The sequence below is a fragment of the Pleurodeles waltl genome, chromosome 7, assembly GCF_031143425.1.
Source record: "Pleurodeles waltl isolate 20211129_DDA chromosome 7, aPleWal1.hap1.20221129, whole genome shotgun sequence".
Classification (NCBI taxonomy): Eukaryota; Metazoa; Chordata; class Amphibia; order Caudata; family Salamandridae; genus Pleurodeles; species Pleurodeles waltl.
Genome location: NC_090446.1, coordinates 944,042,500 through 944,065,899, shown reverse-complemented (window position 1 = coordinate 944,065,899; position 23,400 = coordinate 944,042,500).

The following is a 23,400-nucleotide window of genomic DNA, read 5'->3' as shown; positions in this document are numbered from 1 at the left end:
GATGAGGGCTGAAACCACGAAACAGGTCCCTGGTTGTTTGTTTCCGGTCCATTGAGGACCTGGCTTGGCAGTTCGGGCTGGACTTTTCCCATGAGGAACAAGTTCAAGACTGCTTTGCATATGGCTGGGTCCAAACTGGGGTGGCATGGTGAGCAAAAGAACGATGGATTAAACCCAGATCTGTGACTGGGGGTGAGTGTTTGACAATGTTCAGCATTCCGTCCATCACTTGTTGTTGTTTTTGCTTTGTCGCCCTAAGTGGGAAGGGTATGCCCCGACGTGGGTCCTGTGCTTCCCATGCCACTGGATTCAAGCTAGCCTGGCTGATGAGGGGTGAAACCCCGAAACCGGTCCCAGAATGCTTGTTTCCGGTCCAGTGAGGACCTGGCTTGGCAGTTCGTGTTGGACTGTTCCCATGAGGAACAGGGTCAAGACTGATTTGCATATGGCTGGGTCCAAACTGGGGTGGCATGGTGAGCAAAAGAACGATGGATTAAACCCAGATCTGTGACTGGGGGTGAGTGTTTGACAATGTTCAGCATTCCGTCCATCACTTGTTGTTGTTTTTGTTTTGTCGCCCTAAGTGGGAAGGGTATGCCCAGACGTGGGTCCCGTGCTTCCCATGCCACTGGATTCAAGCTAGCCTGGCTGATGAGGGGTGAAACCCCAAAACCGGTCCCAGGATGCTTGTTTTCAGTCCAGTGAGGACCTGGCTTGGCAGTTCGGGCTGGACTGTTCCCATGAGGAACAGGGTCAAGACTGATTTGCATATGGCTGGGTCCAAACTGGTGTGGCATGGCGAGCAAAAGAACGATGGATTAAACCCAGATCTGTGACTGGGGGTGAGTGTTAGACAATGTTCAGCATTCCGTCCATCACTTCTTGTTGTTTTTGCTTTGTCGCCCTAAGTGGGAAGGGTATGCCCAGACGTGGGTCCTGTGCTTCCCATGCCACTGGATTCAAGCTACCCTGGCTGATGAGGGGTGAAACCCCGAAACCGGTCCCAGGATGCTTGTTTCCGGTCCAGTGAGGACCTGGCTTGGCAGTTCGGGCTGGACTGTTCCCATGAGGAACAGGGTCAAGACTGATTTGCATATGGCTGGGTCCAAACTGGGGTGGCATGGTGAGCAAAAGAACGATGGATTAAACCCAGATCTATGACTGGGGGTGAGTGTTTGACAATGTTCAGCATTCCGTCTTGCTTTGTCGCCCTAAGTGGGAAGGGTATGCCCAGACGTGGGTCCTGTGCTTCCCATGCCACTGGATTCAAGCTAGCCTGGCTGATGAGGAGTGAAACCCCGAAACCGGTCCCAGGATGCTTGTTTCCGGTCCAGTGAGGACCTGGCTTGGCAGTTCGGGCTGGACTGTTCCCATGAGGAACAGTTTCAAGACTGATTTGCATATGGCTGGGTCCAAACTGGGGTGGCATGGTGAGCAAAAGAACGATGAATTAAACCCAGATCTGTGACTGGGGGTGAGTGTTTGACAATGTTCAGCATTCCGTCCATCACTTGTTGTTGTTTTTGCTTTGTCGCCCTAAGTGGGAAGGGTATGCCCAGACGTGGGTCCCGTGCTTCCCATGCCACTGGATTCAAGCCACCCTGGCTGATGAGGGGTGAAACCCCGAAACCGGTCCCAGGATGCTTGTTTCCGGTCCAGTGAGAACCTGGCTTGGCAGTTCGGGCTGGACTGTTCCCATGAGGAACAGGGTCAAGACTGATTTGCATATGGCTGGGTCCAAACTGGGGTGGCATGGTGAGCAAAAGAGCGTTGGATTAAATGCAGATCTGTGACTGGGGGTGAGTGTTTGACAATGTTCAGCATTCCGTCCATCACTTGTTGTTGTTTTTGCTTTGTCGCCCTAAGTGGCAAGGGTATGCCCAGACGTGGGTCTCGTGCTTCCCATACCACTGGATTCAAGCTAGCCTGGCTGATGACGGCTGTAACCCCGAAACCGGTCCCAGGATGCTTGTTTCTGGTCCAGTGAGGACCTGGCTTGGCAGTTCGGGCTGGACTGTTCCCATGAGGAACAGGGTCAAGACTGATTTGCATATGGCTGGGTCCAAACTGAGGTGGCATGGTGAGCAAAAGAACGATGGATTAAACCCAGATCTGTGACTGGGGGTGAGTGTTTGACAATGTTCAGCATTCCGTCCATCACTTGTTGTTGTTTTTGCTTTGTCGCCCTAAGTGGCAAGGGTATGCCCACACATGGGTCCCGGACCTGGCTTGGCAGTTCGGGCTGGACTGTTCCCATGAGGAACAGGGTCAAGACTGATTTGCATATGGCTGGGTCCAAACTGGGGTGGGATGGTGAGCAAAAGAACGATGAATTAAACCCAGATCTGTGACTGGGGGTGAGTGTTTGACAATGTTCAGCATTCCGTCCATCACTTCTTGTTGTTTTTGCTTTGTCGCCCTAAGTGGGAAGGGTATGCCCAGACGTGGGTCCTGTGCTTCCCATGCCACTGGATTCAAGCTAGCCTGGCTGATGAGGGGTGATACCCCGAAACCGGTCTCAGAATTCTTGTTTCCGGTCCAGTGAGAACCTGGCTTGGCAGTTCGGGCTGGACTGTTCCCATGAGGAACAGTGTCAAGACTGATTTGCATATGGCTGGGTCCAAACTGGGGTGGCATGGTGAGCAAAAGAACGATGGATTAAACCCAGATCTGTGACTGGGGGTGAGTGTTTGACAATGTTCAGCATTCCGTCCATCACTTGTTGTTGTTTTTGCTTTGTCGCCCTAAGTGGGAAGGGTATGCCCAGACGTGGGTCCCGTGCTTCCCATGCCACTGGATTCAAGCTAGCCTGGCTGATGAGGGGTGAAACCCCGAAACCAGTCCCAGGATGCTTGTTGACGGTCCAGTGAGGACCTGGCTTGGCAGTTCGGGCTGGACTGTTCCCATGAGGAACAGGGTCAAGACTGATTTGCATATGGCTGGGTCCAAACTGGGGTGGCATGGTGAGAAAAAAGAACGATGGATTAAACCCAGATCTGTGACTGGGGGTGAGTGTTTGACAATGTTCAGCATTCCGTCCATCACTTGTTGTTGTTTTTGCTTTGTCGCCCTAAGTGGGAAGGGTATGCCCAGACGTGGGTCCCGTGCTTCCCATGCCACTGGATTCAAGCTACCCTGGCTGATGAGGGGTGAAACCCCGAAACCGGTCCCAGGATGCTTGTTTCCGGTCCAGTGAGGACCTGGCTTGGCAGTTCGGGCTGGACTGTTCCCATGAGGAACAGGGTCAAGACTGATTTGCATATGGCTGGGTCCAAACTGGGGTGGCATGGTGAGCAAAAGAACGATGGATTAAACCCAGATCTATGACTGGGGGTGAGTGTTTGACAATGTTCAGCATTCCGTCCATCACTTGTTGTTGTTTTTGCTTTGTCGCCCTAAGTGGGAAGGGTATGCCCAGACGTGGGTCCTGTGCTTCCCATGCCTCTGGATTCAAGCTAGCCTGGCTGATGAGGGGTGAAACCCCGAAACCGGTCCCAGGATGCTTGTTTCTGGTCCAGTGAGGACCTGGCTTGACAGTTCGGGCTGGACTGTTCCCATGAGGATCAGTTTCAAGACTGATTTGCATATGGCTGGGTCCAAACTGGGGTGGCATGGTGATCAAAAGAACGATGAATTAAACCCAGATCTGTGACTGGGGGTGAGTGTTTGACAATGTTCAGTATTCCGTCCATCACTTGTTGTTGTTTTTGCTTTGTCGCCCTAAGTGGGAAGGGTATGCCCAGACGTGGGTCCCGTGCTTCCCATGCCACTGGATTCAAGCTAGCCTGGCTGATGAGGGGTGAAACCCCGAAACCGGTCCCAGGATGCTTTTTTCCGGTCCAGTGAGGACCTGGCTTGGCAGTTCGGGCTGGACTGTTCCCATGTGGAACAGGGTCAAGACTGATTTGCATATGGCTGGGTCCAAACTGGTGTGGCATGGTGAGCAAAAGAACGATGGATTAAACCCAGATCTGTGACTGGGGGTGAGTGTTTGACAATGTTCAGCATTCCGTCCATCACTTGTTGTTGTTTTTGTTTTGTCGCCCTAAGTGGGAAGGGTATGCCCAGACGTGGGTCCCGTGCTTCCCATGCCACTGGATTCAAACTAGCCTGGCTGATGAGGGGTGAAACCCCAAAACCGGTCCCAGGATGCTTGTTTTCAGTCCAGTGAGGACCTGGCTTGGCAGTTCGGGCTGGACTGTTCCCATGAGGAACAGGGTCAAGACTGATTTGCATATGGCTGGGTCCAAACTGGGGTGGCATGGTGAGCAAAAGAACGATGGATTAAACCCAGATCTGTGACTGGGGGTGAGTGTTTGACAATGTTCAGCATTCCGTCCATCACTTGTTGTTCTTTTTGCTTTGTCGCCCTAAGTGGCAAGGGTATGCCCAGACGTGGGTCCCGTGCTTCCCATGCCACTGGATTCAAGCTAGCCTGGCTGATGAGGACTGAAACCACGAAACAGGTCCCTGGTTGTTTGTTTCCGGTCCATTGAGGACCTGGCTTGGCAGTTCGGGCTGGACTTTTCCCATGAGGAACAGGGTCAAGACTGATTTGCATATGGCTGGGTCCAAACTGGGGTGGCATGGTGAGCAAAAGAACGATGGATTAAACCCAGATCTGTGACTGGGGGTGAGTGTTTGACAATGTTCAGCATTCCGTCCATCACTTGTTGTTGTTTTTGCTTTGTCGCCCTAAGTGGGAAGGGTATGCCCCGACGTGGGTCCCGTGCTTCCCATGCCACTGGATTCAAGCTAGCCTGGCTGATGAGGGGTGAAACCCCGAAACCGGTCCCAGAATGCTTGTTTCCGGTCCAGTGAGGACCTGGCTTGGCAGTTCGTGTTGGACTGTTCCCATGAGGAACAGGGTCAAGACTGATTTGCATATGGCTGGGTCCAAACTGGGGTGGCATGGTGAGCAAAAGAACGATGGATTAAACCCAGATCTGTGACTGGGGGTGAGTGTTTGACAATGTTCAGCATTCCGTCCATCACTTGTTGTTGTTTTTGTTTTGTCGCCCTAAGTGGGAAGGGTATGCCCAGACGTGGGTCCTGTGCTTCCCATGCCACTGGATTCAAGCTAGCCTGGCTGATGAGGGCTGAAACCCCGAAACCGATCCCAGGATGCTTGTTTCCGGTCCAGTGAGGACCTGGAATGGCAGTTCGGGCTGGACTGTTCCCATGAGGAACAGGGTCAAGACTGATTTGCATATGGCTGGGTCCAAACTGGGGTGGCATGGTGAGCAAAAGAACGATTGATTAAACCCAGATCTGTGACTGGGGATGAGTGCTTGACAATGTTCAGCGTTCCGTCCATCACTTCTTGTTGTTTTTGTTTTGTTGCCCTAAGTGGGAAGGGTATGCCCAGACGTGGGTCCCATGCTTCCCATGCCACTGGATTAAAGCTAGCCTGGCTGATGAGGGGTGAAACCCCAAAACCAGTCCCAGGATGCTTGTTTTCAGTCCAGTGAGGACCTGGCTTGGCAGTTCGGCCTGGACTGTTCCCATGAGGAACAGGGTCAAGACTGATTTGCATATGGCTGGGTCCAAACTGGGGTGGCATGGTGAGCAAAAGAACGATGGATTAAACCCAGATCTGTGACTGGGGGTGAGTGTTTGACAATGTTCAGCATTCCATCCATCACTTGTTGTTCTTTTTGCTTTGTCGCCCTAAGTGGCAAGGGTATGCCCAGATGTGGGTCCCGTGCTTCCCATGCCTCTGGATTCAAGTTAGCCTGGCTGATGAGGGCTGAAACCCCGAAACTGGTCCCAGGATGCTTGTTTCCGGTCCAGTGAGGACCTGGATTGGCAGTTCGGGCTGGACTGTTCCAATGAGGAACAGGGTCAAGACTGATTTGCATATGGCTGGGTCCAAACTGGGGTGGCATGGTGAGCAAAAGAACGATGGATCAAACCCAGATCTGTGACTGGGGGTAAGTGTTTGACAATGTTCAGCATTCCGTCCATCACTTCTTGTTGTTTTTGCTTTGTTGCCCTAAGTGGGAAGGGTATGCCCAGACGTGGGTCCCGTGCTTCCCATGCCACTGGATTCAAGCTAGCCTGGCTGATGAGGGGTGAAACCCCAAAACCGGTCACGGGATGCTTGTTTTCAGACCAGTGAGGACCTGGCTTGGCAGTTCGGGCTGGACTGTTCCCATGAGGAACAGGGTCAAGACGGATTTGCATATGGCTGGGTCCAAACTGGGGTGGCATGGTGAGCAAAAGAACGATGGATTAAACCCAGATCTGTGACTGGGGGAGAGTGTTTGACAATGTTCAGCATTCCGTCCATCACTTGTTGTTGTTTTTGCTTTGTCGCCCTAAGTGGCAAGGGTATGCCCAGACGTGGGTCCCGTGCTTCCCATGCCACTGGATTCAAGCTAGCCTGGCTGATGAGGGCTGAAACCCCGAAACCGGTCCCAGGATGCTTGTTTCCGGTCCAGTGAGGACCTGGCTCGGCAGTTCGGGCTGGACTGTTCCCACGAGGAACAGGGTAAAAGACTGATTTCCATATGGCTGGGTCCAATCTGGGGTGGCATGGTGAGCAAAAGAACGATGGATTAAACCCAGATCTGTGACTGGGGGTGAATGTTTGACAATGTTCAGCATTCCGTCCATCACTTGTTGTTGTTTTTGCTTTGTCACCCTAAGTAGTAAGGGTATGCCCAGACGTGGGTCCCGTGCTTCCCATGCCACTGGATTCAAGCTAGCCTGGCTGATGAGGGGTGAAACCCCGAAACCGGTCCCAGGATGCTTTTTTCCGGTCCAGTGAGGACCTGGCTTGGCAGTTCGGGCTGGACTGTTCCCATGTGGAACAGGGTCAAGACTGATTTGCATATGGCTGGGTCCAAACTGGTGTGGCATGGTGAGCAAAAGAACGATGGATTAAACCCAGATCTGTGACTGGGGGTGAGTGTTTGACAATGTTCAGCATTCCGTCCATCACTTGTTGTTGTTTTTGTTTTGTCGCCCTAAGTGGGAAGGGTATGCCCAGACGTGGGTCCCGTGCTTCCCATGCCACTGGATTCAAGCTAGCCTGGCTGATGAGGGGTGAAACCCCAAAACCGGTCCCAGGATGCTTGTTTTCAGTCCAGTGAGGACCTGGCTTGGCAGTTCGGGCTGGACTGTTCCCATGAGGAACAGGGTCAAGACTGATTTGCATATGGCTGGGTCCAAACTGGGGTGGCATGGTGAGCAAAAGAACGATGGATTAAACCCAGATCTGTGACTGGGGGTGAGTGTTTGACAATGTTCAGCATTCCGTCCATCACTTGTTGTTCTTTTTGCTTTGTCGCCCTAAGTGGCAAGGGTATGCCCAGACGTGGGTCCCGTGCTTCCCATGCCACTGGATTCAAGCTAGCCTGGCTGATGAGGGCTGAAACCACGAAACAGGTCCCTGGTTGTTTGTTTCCGGTCCATTGAGGACCTGGCTTGGCAGTTCGGGCTGGACTTTTCCCATGAGGAACAGGGTCAAGACTTATTTGCATATGGCTGGGTCCAAACTGGGGTGGCATGGTGAGCAAAAGAACGATGGATTAAACCCAGATCTGTGACTGGGGGAGAGTGTTTGACAATGTTCAGCATTCCGTCCATCACTTGTTGTTGTTTTTGCTTTGTCGCCCTAAGTGGGAAGGGTATGCCCCGACGTGGGTCCCGTGCTTCCTATGCCACTGGATTCAAGCTAGCCTGGCTGATGAGGGGTGAAACCCCGAAACCGGTCCCAGAATGCTTGTTTCCGGTCCAGTGAGGACCTGGCTTGGCAGTTCGTGTTGGACTGTTCCCATGAGGAACAGGGTCAAGACTGATTTGCATATGGCTGGGTCCAAACTGGGGTGGCATGGTGAGCAAAAGAACGATGGATTAAACCCAGATCTGTGACTGGGGGTGAGTGTTTGACAATGTTCAGCATTCCGTCCCAGACGTGGGTCCCGTGCTTCCCATGCCACTGGATTCAAGCTAGCCTGGCTGATGAGGGCTGAAACCCCGAAACCGGTCCCAGGATGCTTGTTTCCGGTCCAGTGAGGACCTGGCTCGGCAGTTCGGGCTGGACTGTTCCCACGAGGAACAGGGTAAAGACTGATTTCCATATGGCTGGGTCCAATCTGGGGTGGCATGGTGAGCAAAAGAACGATGGATTAAACCCAGATCTGTGACTGGGGGTGAATGTTTGACAATGTTCAGCATTCCGTCCATCACTTGTTGTTGTTTTTGCTTTGTCGCCCTAAGTAGTAAGGGTATGCCCAGACGTGGGTCCCGTGCTTCCCATGCCACTGGATTCAAGCTAGCCTTGCTTATGAGGGGTGAAACCCCGAAACCGGTCCCAGGATGCTTTTTTCCGGTCCAGTGAGGACCTGGCTTGGCAGTTCGGGCTGGACTGTTCCCATGTGGAACAGGGTCAAGACTGATTTGCATATGGCTGGATCCAAACTGGTGTGGCATGGTGAGCAAAAGAACGATGGATTAAACCCAGATCTGTGACTGGGGGTGAGTGTTTGACAATGTTCAGCATTCCGTCCATCACTTGTTGTTGTTTTTGTTTTGTTGCCCTAAGTGGGAAGGGTATGCCCAGACGTGGGTCCCGTGCTTCCCATGCCACTGGATTCAAGCTAGCCTGGCTGATGAGGGGTGAAACCCCAAAACCGGTCCCAGGATGCTTGTTTTCAGTCCAGTGAGGACCTGGCTTGGAAGTTCGGGCTGGACTGTTCCCATGAGGAACAGGGTCAAGACTGATTTGCATATGGCTGGGTCCAAACTGGGGTGGCATGGTGAGCAAAAGAATGATGGATTAAACCCAGATCTGTGACTGGGTGTGAGTGTTTGACAATGTTCAGCATTCCGTCCATCACTTGTTGTTCTTTTTGCTTTGTCGCCCTAAGTGGCAAGGGTATGCCCAGACGTGGTTCCCGTGCTTCCCATGCCACTGGATTCAAGCTAGCCTGGCTGATGAGGGCTGAAACCACGAAACAGGTCCCTGGTTGTTTGTTTCCGGTCCATTGAGTACCTGGCTTGGCAGTTCGGGCTGGACTTTTCTCATGAGGAACAGGGTCAAGACTGATTTGCATATGGCTGGGTCCAAACTGGGGTGGCATGGTGAGCAAGAGAACGATGGATTAAACCCAGATCTGTGACTGGGGGTGAGTGTTTGACAATGTTCAGCATTCCGTCCATCACTTGTTGTTGTTTTTGCTTTGTCGCCCTAAGTGGGAATGGTATGCCCTGATGTGGGTCCCGTGCTTCCCATGCCACTGGATTCAAGCTAGCCTGGCTGATGAGGGGTGAAACCCCGAAACCGGTCCCAGAATGCTTGTTTCCGGTCTAGTGAGGACCTGGCTTGGCAGTTCGTGTTGGACTGTTCCCATGAGGAACAGGGTCAAGACTGATTTGCATATGGCTGGGTCCAAACTGGGGTGGCATGGTGAGCAAAAGAACGAAGGATTAAACCCAGATCTGTGACTGGGGGTGAGTGTTTGACAATGTTCAGCATTCCGTCCATCACTTGTTGTTGTTTTTGTTTTGTCGCCCTAAGTGGGAAGGGTATGCCCAGACGTGGGTCCCGTGCTTCCCATGCCACTGGATTCAAGCTAGCCTGGCTGATGAGGGCTGAAACCCCGAAACCGATCCCAGGATGCTTGTTTCCGGTCCAGTGAGGACCTAGAATGGCAGTTCGGGCTGGACTTTTCCCATGAGGAACAGGGTCAAGACTGATTTGCATATGGCTGGGTCCAAACTGGGGTGGCATGGTGAGCAAAAGAACGATGGATTAAACCCAGATCTGTGACTGGGGGTGAGTGTTTGACAATGTTCAGCATTCCGTCCATCACTTGTTGTTGTTTTTGCTTTGTCGCCCTAAGTGGGAAGGGTATGCCCCGACGTGGGTCCCGTGCTTCCCATGCCACTGGATTCAAGCTAGCCTGGCTGATGAGGGGTGAAACCCCGAAACCGGTCCCAGAATGCTTGTTTCCGGTCCAGTGAGGACCTGGCTTGGCAGTTCGTGTTGGACTGTTCCCATGAGGAACAGGGTCAAGACTGATTTGCATATGGCTGGGTCCAAACTGGGGTGGCATGGTGAGCAAAAGAACGATGGATTAAACCCAGATCTGTGACTGGGGGTGAGTGTTTGACAATGTTCAGCATTCCGTCCATCACTTGTTGTTGTTTTTGTTTTGTCGCCCTAAGTGGGAAGGGTATGCCCCGACGTGGGTCCCGTGCATCCCATGCCACTGGATTCAAGCTAGCCTGGCTGATGAGGGGTGAAACCCCGAAACCGGTCCCAGAATGCTTGTTTCCGGTCCAGTGAGGACCTGGCTTGGCAGTTCGTGTTGGACTGTTCCCATGAGGAACAGGGTCAAGACTGATTTGCATATGGCTGGGTCCAAACTGGGGTGGCATGGTGAGCAAAAGAACGATGGATTAAACCCAGATCTGTGACTGGGGGTGAGTGTTTGACAATGTTCAGCATTCCGTCCATCACTTGTTGTTCTTTTTGCTTTGTCGCCCTAAGTGGCAAGGGTATGCCCAGACGTGGGTCCCGTGCTTCCCATGCCACTGGATTCAAGCTAGCCTGGCTGATGAGGGCTGAAACCACGAAACTGGTCCGTGGTTGTTTGTTTCCGGTCCATTGAGGACCTGGCTTGGCAGTTCGGGCTGGACTTTTCCCATGAGGAACAGGGTCAAGACTGATTTGCATATGGCTGGGTCCAAACTGGGGTGGCATGGTGAGCAAAAGAACGATGGATTAAACCCAGATCTGTGACTGGGGGTGAGTGTTTGACAATGTTCAGCATTCCGTCCATCACTTGTTGTTGTTTTTGCTTTGTCGCCCTAAGTGGGAAGGGTATGCCCCGACGTGGGTCCCGTGCTTCCCATGCCACTGGATTCAAGCTAGCCTGGCTGATGAGGGGTGAAACCCCGAAACCGGTCCCAGAATGCTTGTTTCCGGTCCAGTGAGGACCTGGCTTGGCAGTTCGTGTTGAACTGTTCCCATGAGGAACAGGGTCAAGACTGATTTGCATATGGCTGGGTCCAAACTGGGGTGGCATGGTGAGCAAAAGAATGATGGATTAAACCCAGATCTGTGACTGGGGGTGAGTGTTTGACAATGTTCAGCATTCCGTCCATCACTTGTTGTTTTTTTTGTTTTGTCGCCCTAAGTGGGAAGGGTATGCCCAGACGTGGGTCCCGTGCTTCCCATGCCACTGGATTCAAGCTAGCCTGGCTGATGAGGGCTGAAACCCCGAAACCGGTCCCAGAATGCTTGTTTCCGGTCCAGTGAGGACCTGGAATTGCAGTTCGGGCTGGACTGTTCCCATGAGGAACAGGGTCAAGACTGATTTGCATATGGCTGGGTCCAAACTGGGGTGGCATGGTGAGCAAAAGAACGATTGATTAAACCCAGATCTGTGACTGGGGATGAGTGTGAGAAGGTAGCCTCTTTCTAGCCTTGTTACCCCCACTTTTGGCCTGTTTGTGAGTGTATGTCAGGGTGTTTGTCACTGTTTTCACTGTCTCACTGGGAACCTGATAGCCAGGCCTCAGTGCTCATAGTGAAAACACCATGTTTTCAGTATGGTTGTTATGTGTCACTGGGATCCTGCTGGTCAGGACCCCAGTGCTCATAGGTTTGTGGCCTATATGTATGTGTCACTGGGACCCTGTCACACAGGACCCCAGTGCTCATAGGTGTGCATGTATGTGTTCCCTGTGTGGTGCCTAACTGTCTCACTGAGGCTCTGCTAACCAGAACCTCAGTGGTTATGCTCTCTCATTACTTCCAAATTGTCACTGACAGGCTAGTGACCATTTTTACCAATTTACATTGGCTTACTGGAACACCCTTATAATTCCCTAGTATATGGTACTGAGGTACCCAGGGTATTGGGGTTCCAGGAGATCCCTATGGGCTGCAGCATTTCTTTTGCCACCCATAGGGAGCTCTGACAATTCTTACACAGGCCTGCCACTGCAGCCTGAGTGAAATAACGTCCACGTTATTTCACAGCCATTTTACACTGCACTTAAGTAACTTATAAGTCACCTATATGTCTAACCTTTACCTGGTAAAGGTTAGGTGCAAAGTTACTTAGTGTGAGGGCACCCTGGCACTAGCCAAGGTGCCCCCACATTGTTCAGAGCCAATTCACTGAACTTTGTGAGTGCGGGGACACCATTACACGCATGCACTACATATAGGTTACTACCTATATGTAGCTTCACCATGGTAACTCCGAATATGGCCATGTAACATGTCTATGATCATGGAATTGCCCCCTCTATGCCATCCTGGCATTGTTGGTACAATTCCATGATCCCAGTGGTCTGTAGCACAGACCCTGGTACTGCCAGACTGCCCTTCCTGGGGTTTCTCTGCAGCTGCTGCTGCTGCCAACCCCTCAGACAGGCAGCTGCCCTCCTGGGGTCCAGCCAGGCCTGGCCCAGGATGGCAGAACAAAGAATTTCCTCTGAGAGAGGGTGTGACACCCTCTCCCTTTGGAAAATGGTGTGAAGGCAGGGGAGGAGTAGCCTCCCCCAGCCTCTGGAAATGCTTTGTTGGGCACAGATGTGCCCAATTCTGCATAAGCCAGTCTACACCGGTTCAGGGACCCCTTAGCCCCTGCTCTGGCGCGAAACTGGACAAAGGAAAGGGGAGTGACCACTCCCCTGACCTGCACCTCCCCTGGGAGGTGTCCAGAGCTCCTCCAGTGTGCTCCAGACCTCTGCCATCTTGGAAACAGAGGTGCTGCTGGCACACTGGACTGCTCTGAGTGGCCAGTGCCACCAGGTGACGTCAGAGACTCCTTGTGATAGGCTCCTTCAGGTGTTAGTAGCCTTTCCTCTCTCCTAGGTAGCCAAACCCTCTTTTCTGGCTATTTAGGGTCTCTGTCTCTGGGGAAACTTTAGATAACGAATGCATGAGCTCAGCCGAGTTCCTCTGCATCTCCCTCTTCACCTTCTGATAAGGAATCGACCGCTGACCGCGCTGGAAGCCTGCAAACCTGCAACATAGTAGCAAAGACGACTACTGCAACTCTGTAACGCTGATCCTGCCGCCTTCTCGACTGTTTTCCTGCTTGTGCATGCTGTGGGGGTAGTCTGCCTCCTCTCTGCACCAGAAGCTCCGAAGAAATCTCCCGTGGGTCGACGGAATCTTCCCCCTGCAACCGCAGGCACCAAAAAGCTGCATTACCGGTCCCTTGGGTCTCCTCTCAGCACGACGAGCGAGGTCCCTCGAATCCAGCGACACCGTCCAAGTGACCCCCACAGTCCAGTGACTCTTCAGCCCAAGTTTGGTGGAGGTAAGTCCTTGCCTCACCTCGCTGGGCTGCATTGCTGGGAACCGCGACTTTGCAAGCTACTCCAGCCCCTGTGCACTTCCGGCGGAAATCCTTCGTGCACAGCCAAGCCTGGGTCCACGGCACTCTAACCTGCATTGCACGACTTTCTAAGTTGGTCTCCGGCGACGTGGGACTCCTTTGTGCAACTTCGGCGAGCACCGTTTCACGCATCCTCGTAGTGCCTGTTTCTGGCACTTCTCCGGGTGCTACCTGCTTCAGTGAGGGCTCTTTGTCTTGCTCGACGTCCCCTCTCTCTGCAGGTCCAATTTGCGACCTTCTGGTCTCTCCTGGGCCCCAGCAGCGTCCAAAAACGTTAAACGCATGATTTGCGTGTAGCAAGGCTTGTTAGCATCCATCCGGCGGGAAAACACTTCTGCACGACTCTCCAAGGCGTGGGGGATCCATCCTCCAAAGGGGAAGTCTCTAGCCCTTGTCGTTCCTGCAGTATTCACAGTTCTTTAGCCTAGTAAGAGCTTCTTTGCACCAACCGCTGGCATTTCTTGGGCATCTGCCCATCTCCGAGCTGCTTGTGACTTTTGGACTTGGTCCCCTTGTTCCACAGGTACCCTCAGTCAGGAATCCATCGTTGTTGCATTGCTGATTTGTGTTTTCCTTGCATTTTCCCTCTAACACAACTATTTTGTCCTTAGGGGAACTTTAGTGCACTTTGCACTCACTTTTCAGGGTCTTGGGGAGGGTTATTTTGCTAACTCTCACTATTTTCTAATAGTCCCAGCGACCCTCTACAAGGTCACATAGGTTTGGGGTCCATTCGTGGTTCGCATTCCACTTCTGGAGTATATGGTTTGTGTTGCCCCTATCCCTATGTTTCCCCATTGCATCCTATTGTAACTATACATTGTTTGCACTGTTTTCTAAGACTATACTGCATATTTTTGCTATTGTGTATATATATCTTGTGTATATTTCCTATCCTCTCACTGAGGGTACACTCTAAGATACTTTGGCATATTGTCATAAAAATAAAGTACCTTTATTTTTAGTATAACTGTGTATTGTGTTTTCTTATGATATTGTGCATATGACACTAAGTGGTACTGTAGTAGCTTCACACGTCTCCTAGTTCAGCCTAAGCTGCTCTGCTAAGCTACCATTATCTATCAGCCTAAGCTGCTAGACACCCTATACACTAATAAGGGATAACTGGGCCTGGTGCAAGGTGCAAGTACCCCTTGGTACTCACTACAAGCCAGTCCAGCCTCCTACATTGGTTGTGCAGCGGTGGGATAAGTGCTTTGAGACTACTTACCACTCTTGTCATTGTACTTTTCATAAGAGAAAAATATACAAAACAAGGTCAGTGTATATACACATAGCCAAAAAGATTTGCATTTCCTCTTTTCACTCTTTTCTAAGTGCTGAAAAGTACTTCTAAACTTTCAAAAAGTTCTTAAAAGTTTAAAAAGTTTTTTCTGTCTTTCCAAAAAGTTCTGAAAACTTTTTTCTCTTTGTCTATCACTTTAACTCTCTCTAAAAATGTCTGGCACAGGCCAAAAAGTTGAACTGTCCAAACTTGCATATGATCACCTTAGCTGGAAAGGAGCAAGGAGTCTCTGCATAGAGAGAGGTTTGAGTGTAGGGAAGAATCCTTCCTTAGAACTGTTAATTAATATGCTTAGAGTACAGGATAAGGCCATAAGTGCCCAATCTGTAGAAAAAGTAGCTAATGGTTCTCAATCTGATCCAGGGACTCCCCCAGAAAAAGGTTCAGGAAAGAAACTTCTCAGCCTGCCCATTACTAGACAGTCTAGCATAGTTGGTACAGAGGTTGAATCACACCATACTGATGGTGTGCTCTCACATTATACTGGTAGCCAAGCTGTTAGGGTGCCCTCTGTAAGGGACAGGTCTCCTTCTGTTCATTCCCATCATACCTCTGTATCTAGAAATGTCCCTCCCACCCACCCTGATGACAGATTGTTAGAAAGGGAGCTCAATAGATTGAGAGTGGAACAAACCAGACTGAAGCTCAAGAAGCAACAGCTGGATTTGGATAGACAGTCTTTAGAAATAGAGAGGGAAAGACAGAAGTTGGGTTTAGATACCCATGGTGGCAGCAGCAGTATTCCCCATAGTCATCCTGCAAAAGAGCATGATTCCAGGAATCTGCACAAGATAGTTCCCCCTTATAATGAGGGGGATGACATTAACAAGTGGTTTGCTGCACTTGAGAGGGCCTGTGCTGTACAGGATGTCCCTCAAAAGCAGTGGGCTGCTATCCTATGGCTATCATTTAGTGGAAAAGGTAGGGATAGGCTCCTTACAGTGAAAGAAAATGATGCCAATAATTTTACAGTACTTAAGAATGCACTCCTGGATGGTTATGGCTTAACCACTGAACAATACAGGATAAAGTTCAGAGAGACCAAAAAGGAGTCTTCACAAGACTGGGTTGATTTCATTGACCATTCAGTGAAGGCCTTGGAGGGGTGGTTACATGGCAGTAAAGTTACTGATTATGAAAGCCTGTATAACACAATCCTGAGAGAGCATATACTTAATAATTGTGTGTCTGATTTGTTGCACCAGTACCTGGTAGTCTCTGATCTGACCTCTCCCCAAGAATTGGGAAAGAAGGCAGACAAATGGGTCAGAACAAGGGTGAACAGAAAAGTTCATACAGGGGGTGACAAAGATGGCAATAAGAAGAAAGATGGTGAAAAATCTCAAGATAAGCATGGGGATAAGGGTAAAACCAAAGATCCCACTTCAAATCTTAAACACTCTTCAGAGGGTGGGGATAAAACAAATTCTTCCTCTTCTTCCCAACCTGCACACATTAAAAAGCCTTGGTGCTTTGTGTGTAAAAACAGAGGCCATAGGCCAGGGGATAAGTCCTGTCCAGGTAAACCCCCTGAGCCTACCACCACTAATACATCAAGCTCTAGTGCCCCTAGCAGTAGTGGTACTAGTGGTGGGACTGCTGGCAACAGTCAAGCAAAGGGTGTAGTTGGGTTCACTTATGGGTCCATAGTGGAAACTGATGTAATCAGTCCCAAGACAGTTTCTGTCACACCTAGTGGCACTGGCCTTGCCACACTGGCTGCTTGTCCCCTTACAATGGATAAGTACAGGCAGACAGTTTCAATAAATGGTGTTGAGGCCTTGGCCTACAGGGACACAGGTGCCAGTTTCACTTTGGTGACTGAAAACCTAGTGCCTCCTGAACAACACATCATTGGACAACAGTATAAGATTATTGATGTCCATAACTCCACTAAGTTTCTTCCCTTAGCTATAATTCAGTTTAGTTGGGGTGGAGTTACTGGCCCTAAGCAGGTGGTGGTATCACCTAGCTTACCTGTAGACTGTCTCTTAGGTAATGACCTAGAGGCCTCAGGTTGGGCTGATGTAGAGTTTTATGCCCATGCAGCCATGCTGGGCATCCCTGAGGAATTGTTCCCTCTCATTTCTACTGAAATGAAAAAGCAAAGGAGAGAAGGCCTGAAAACTCAGGATCCCTCTCCATCAACAGGTAAAAAGGGTATCACAGTATCCCCTAACCACCCTACCATTCAGGATACCATTCCTGTGGTGGGAGAAACCTCTCCTGGGGTGGCACCTGTTCCAAGGGAATTATCAGTTGGCAAAACTGTACTCCCTGAGGTGGAAGTACCTCTCTGTGGGATAACTAACATTGGTGAGAAAAAGAGCACCATTTTAGTTAACATGGAGCATCCCTCCAACCCTCCCAGAGAAACTTTAGTGCAGCAACCCTGCACTGCCTCACAACACTTAGGACAGCATCCCTGCCCTAGTGTGGAGCTGATAGGACAGCATCCCTGCCCTGCTCCAACCCAAGAGAAACAGCATCCCTGTTCTCTCTTCCAGCCATATGGACAAAGTTTTTGCCCAGCTATGGCTTTTCTGAGACAGCATCCCTGTCTGGCATTTCCATCACTACAAATAGGTTCAGTGGACAATTCCCACTGCTCTAAACTAAAACTTACTGATAGAAACTCTGAAAATACATCTTCACATTGTTGCTTAGCTAAAAAACTTCAAACAGGGTGGTTTACATCCCCACAGGGAAGTAACCATATAGTGGATGATAAAGGGAGTAACCAGTCTATTGCAGAGCTACTCTCTACTTATCACCACTTAGACAATAAAGTCTCAACTGGCCAAGGTTAGCCTTATTGTCCTTCGTTTGGGGGGGGGTTGTGTGAGAAGGTAGCCTCTTTCTAGCCTTGTTACCCCCACTTTTGGCCTGTTTGTGAGTGTATGTCAGGGTGTTTGTCACTGTTTTCACTGTCTCACTGGGAACCTGATAGCCAGGCCTCAGTGCTCATAGTGAAAACACCATGTTTTCAGTATGGTTGTTATGTGTCACTGGGATCCTGCTGGTCAGGACCCCAGTGCTCATAGGTTTGTGGCCTATATGTATGTGTCACTGGGACCCTGTCACACAGGACCCCAGTGCTCATAGGTGTGCATGTATGTGTTCCCTGTGTGGTGCCTAACTGTCTCACTGAGGCTCTGCTAACCAGAACCTCAGTGGTTATGCTCTCTCATTACTTCCAAATTGTCACTGACAGGCTAGTGACCATTTTTACCAATTTACATTGGCTTACTGGAACACCCTTATAATTCCCTAGTATATGGTACTGAGGTACCCAGGGTATTGGGGTTCCAGGAGATCCCTATGGGCTGCAGCATTTCTTTTGCCACCCATAGGGAGCTCTGACAATTCTTACACAGGCCTGCCACTGCAGCCTGAGTGAAATAACGTCCACGTTATTTCACAGCCATTTTACACTGCACTTAAGTAACTTATAAGTCACCTATATGTCTAACCTTTACCTGGTAAAGGTTAGGTGCAAAGTTACTTAGTGTGAGGGCACCCTGGCACTAGCCAAGGTGCCCCCACATTGTTCAGAGCCAATTCACTGAACTTTGTGAGTGCGGGGACAACATTACACGCGTGCACTACATATAGGTCACTACCTATATGTAGCTTCACCATGGTAACTCCGAATATGGCCATGTAACATGTCTATGATCATGGAATTGCCCCCTCTATGCCATCCTGGCATTGTTGGTACAATTCCATGATCCCAGTGGTCTGTAGCACAGACCCTGGTACTGCCAGACTGCCCTTCCTGGGGTTTCTCTGCAGCTGCTGCTGCTGCCAACCCCTCAGACAGGCAGCTGCCCTCCTGGGGTCCAGCCAGGCCTGGCCCAGGATGGCAGAACAAAGAACTTCCTCTGAGAGAGGGTGTGACACCCTCTCCCTTTGGAAAATGGTGTGAAGGCAGGGGAGGAGTAGCCTCCCCCAGCCTCTGGAAATGCTTTGTTGGGCACAGATGTGCCCAATTCTGCATAAGCCAGTCTACACCGGTTCAGGGACCCCTTAGCCCCTGCTCTGGCGCGAAACTGGACAAAGGAAAGGGGAGTGACCACTCCCCTGACCTGCACCTCCCCTGGGAGGTGTCCAGAGCTCCTCCAGTGTGCTCCAGACCTCTGCCATCTTGGAAACAGAGGTGCTGCTGGCACACTGGACTGCTCTGAGTGGCCAGTGCCACCAGGTGACGTCAGAGACTCCTTGTGATAGGCTCCTTCAGGTGTTAGTAGCCTTTCCTCTCTCCTAGGTAGCCAAACCCTCTTTTCTGGCTATTTAGGGTCTCTGTCTCTGGGGAAACTTTAGATAACGAATGCATGAGCTCAGCCGAGTTCCTCTGCATCTCCCTCTTCACCTTCTGATAAGGAATCGACCGCTGACCGCGCTGGAAGCCTGCAAACCTGCAACATAGTAGCAAAGACGACTACTGCAACTCTGTAACGCTGATCCTGCCGCCTTCTCGACTGTTTTCCTGCTTGTGCATGCTGTGGGGGTAGTCTGCCTCCTCTCTGCACCAGAAGCTCCGAAGAAATCTCCCGTGGGTCGACGGAATCTTCCCCCTGCAACCGCAGGCACCAAAAAGCTGCATTACCGGTCCCTTGGGTCTCCTCTCAGCACGACGAGCGAGGTCCCTCGAATCCAGCGACACCGTCCAAGTGACCCCCACAGTCCAGTGACTCTTCAGCCCAAGTTTGGTGGAGGTAAGTCCTTGCCTCACCTCGCTGGGCTGCATTGCTGGGAACCGCGACTTTGCAAGCTACTCCAGCCCCTGTGCACTTCCGGCGGAAATCCTTCTTGCACAGCCAAGCCTGGGTCCACGGCACTCTAACCTGCATTGCACGACTTTCTAAGTTGGTCTCCGGCGACGTGGGACTCCTTTGTGCAACTTCGGCGAGCACCGTTTCACGCATCCTTGTAGTGCCTGTTTCTGGCACTTCTCCGGGTGCTACCTGCTTCAGTGAGGGCTCTTTGTCTTGCTCGACGTCCCCTCTCTCTGCAGGTCCAATTTGCGACCTCCTGGTCCCTCCTGGGCCCCAGCAGCGTCCAAAAACGCTAAACGCACGATTTGCGTGTAGCAAGGCTTGTTGGCGTCCATCCGGCGGGAAAACACTTCTGCACGACTCTCCAAGGCGTGGGGGATCCATCCTCCAAAGGGGAAGTCTCTAGCCCTTGTCGTTCCTGCAGTATTCACAGTTCTTTAGCCTAGTAAGAGCTTCTTTGCACCAACCGCTGGCATTTCTTGGGCATCTGCCCATCTCCGAGCTGCTTGTGACTTTTGGACTTGGTCCCCTTGTTCCACAGGTACCCTCAGTCAGGAATCCATCGTTGTTGCATTGCTGATTTGTGTTTTCCTTGCATTTTCCCTCTAACACGACTATTTTGTCCTTAGGGGAACTTTAGTGCACTTTGCACTCACTTTTCAGGGTCTTGGGGAGGGTTATTTTGCTAACTCTCACTATTTTCTAATAGTCCCAGCGACCCTCTACAAGGTCACATAGGTTTGGGGTCCATTCGTGGTTCACATTCCACTTCTGGAGTATATGGTTTGTGTTGCCCCTATCCCTATGTTTCCCCATTGCATCCTATTGTAACTATACATTGTTTGCACTGTTTTCTAAGACTATACTGCATATTTTTGCTATTGTGTATATATATCTTGTGTATATTTCCTATCCTCTCACTGAGGGTACACTCTAAGATACTTTGGCATATTGTCATAAAAATAAAGTACCTTTATTTTTAGTATAACTGTGTATTGTGTTTTCTTATGATATTGTGCATATGACACTAAGTGGTACTGTAGTAGCTTCACACGTCTCCTAGTTCAGCCTAAGCTGCTCTGCTAAGCTACCATTATCTATCAGCCTAAGCTGCTATACACCCTATACACTAATAATGGATAACTGGGCCTGGTGTAAGGTGCAAGTACCCCTTGGTACTCACTACAAGCCAGTCCAGCCTCCTACAATGAGTGCTTGACAATGTTCAGCGTTCCGTCCATCACTTCTTGTTGTTTTTGTTTTGTTGCCCTAAGTGGGAAGGGTATGCCCAGACGTGGGTCCCGTGCTTCCCATGCCACTGGATTCAAGCTAGCCTGGCTGATGAGGGGTGAAACCCCAAAACCGGTCCCAGGATGCTTGTTTTCAGTCCAGTGAGGACCTGGCTTGGCAGTTCGGGCTGGACTGTTCCCATGAGGAACAGGGTCAAGACTGATTTGCATATGGCTGGGTTCTAACTGGTGTGGCATGGTGAGCAAAAGAACGATGGATTAAACCCAGATCTGTGACTGGGGGTGAGTGTTTGACAATGTTCAGCATTCCGTCCATCACTTCTTGTTGTTTTTGCTTTGTCGCCCTAAGTGGGAAGGGTATGCCCAGACGTGGGTCCTGTGCTTCCCATGCCACTGGATTCAAGCTAGCCTGGCTGATGAGGGGTGAAACCCCGAAACCGGTCCCAGGATGCTTGTTTCCGGTCCAGTGAGGACCTGGCTTGGCAGTTCGGGCTGGACTGTTCCCATGAGGAACAGTTTCAAGACTGATTTGCATATGGCTGGGTCCAAACTGGGGTGGCATGGTGAGCAAAAGAAACTCAGATCCGTCCATCACTTGTTGTTGTTTTTGCTTTGTCGCCCTAAGTGGGAAGGGTATGCCCAGACGTGGGTCCCGTGCTTCCCATGCCACTGGATTCAAGCCACCCTGGCTGATGAGGGGTGAAACCCCGAAACCAGTCCCAGGATGCTTGTTTCCGGTCCAGTGAGAACCTGGCTTGGCAGTTCGGGCTGGACTGTTCCCATGAGCAAAAGAGCGACGGATTAAATGCAGATCTGTGACTGGGGGTGAGTGTTTGACAATGTTCAGCATTCCGTCCATCACTTGTTGTTGTTTTTGCTTTGTCGCCCTAAGTGGCAAGGGTATGCCCAGACGTGGGTCCCGTGCTTCCCATACCACTGGATTCAAGCTAGCCTGGCTGATGACGGCTGTAACCCCGAAACCGGTCCCAGGATGCTTGTTTCTGGTCCAGTGAGGACCTGGCTTGGCAGTTCGGGCTGGACTGTTCCCATGAGGAACAGGGTCAAGACTGATTTGCATATGGCTGGGTCCAACCTGAGGTGGCATGGTGAGCAAAAGAACGATGGATTAAACCCAGATCTGTGACTGGGGGTGAGTGTTTGACAATGTTCAGCATTCCGTCCATCACTTGTTGTTTTTGCTTTGTCGCCCTAAGTGGCAAGGGTATGCCCAGACATGGGTCCCGGACCTGGCTTGGCAGTTCGGGCTGGACTGTTCCCATGAGGAACAGGGTCAAGACTGATTTGCATATGGCTGGGTCCAAACTGGTGTGGCATGGTGAGCAAAAGAACGATGGATTAAACCCAGATCTGTGACTGGGGGTGAGTGTTTGACAATGTTCAGCATTCCGTCCATCACTTGTTGTTGTTTTTGTTTTGTCGCCCTAAGTGGGAAGGGTATGCCCAGACGTGGGTCCCGTGCTTCCCATGCCACTGGATTCAAGCTAGCCTGGCTGATGAGGGGTAAAACCCCAAAACCGGTCCCAGGATGCTTGTTTTCAGTCCAGTGAGGACCTGGCTTGGCAGTTCGGGCTGGACTGTTCCCATGAGGAACAGGGTCAAGACTGATTTGCATATGGCTGGGTCCAAACTGGGGTGGCATGGTGAGCAAAAGAACGATGGATTAAACCCAGATCTGTGACTGGGGGTGAGTGTTTGACAATGTTCAGCATTCCGTCCATCACTTGTTGTTCTTTTTGCTTTGTCGCCCTAAGTGGCAAGGGTATGCCCAGACGTGCTTCCCATGCCACTGGATTCAAGCTAGCCTGGCTGATGAGGGCTGAAACCACGAAACAGGTCCCTGGTTGTTTGTTTCCGGTCCATTGAGGACCTGGCTTGGCAGTTCGGGCTTGACTTTTCCCATGAGGAACAGGGTCAAGACTGATTTGCATATGGCTGGGTCCAAACTGGGGTGGCATGGTGAGCAAAAGAACGATGGATTAAACCCAGATCTGTGACTGGGGGTGAGTGTTTGACAATGTTCAGCATTCCGTCCATCACTTGTTGTTGTTTTTGCTTTGTCGCCCTAAGTGGCAAGGGTATGCCCAGACATGGGTCCCGGACCTGGCTTGGCAGTTCGGGCTGGACTGTTCCCATGCGGAAAAGGGTCAAGACTGATTTACATATGGGTGGGTCCAAACTGGGGTGGCATGGTGAGCAAAAGAACGATGGATTAAGCCCAGATCTATGATTGGGGGTGAGTGTTTGACAATGTTCAGCATTCCGTCCATCACTTGTTGTTGTTTTTGCTTTGTCGCCCTAAGTGGGAAGGGTATGCCCAGACGTGGGTCCCGTGCTTCCCATACCACTGGATTCAAGCTAGCCTGGCTGATGACGGCTGTAACCCCGAAACCGGTCCCAGGATGCTTGTTTCTGGTCCAGTGAGGACCTGGCTTGGCAGTTCGGGCTGGACTGTTCCCATGAGGAACAGGGTCAAGACTGATTTGCATATGGCTGGGTCCAACCTGAGGTGGCATGGTGAGCAAAAGAACGATGGATTAAACCCAGATCTGTGACTGGGGGTGAGTGTTTGACAATGTTCAGCATTCCGTCCATCACTTGTTGTTTTTGCTTTGTCGCCCTAAGTGGCAAGGGTATGCCCAGACATGGGTCCCGGACCTGGCTTGGCAGTTCGGGCT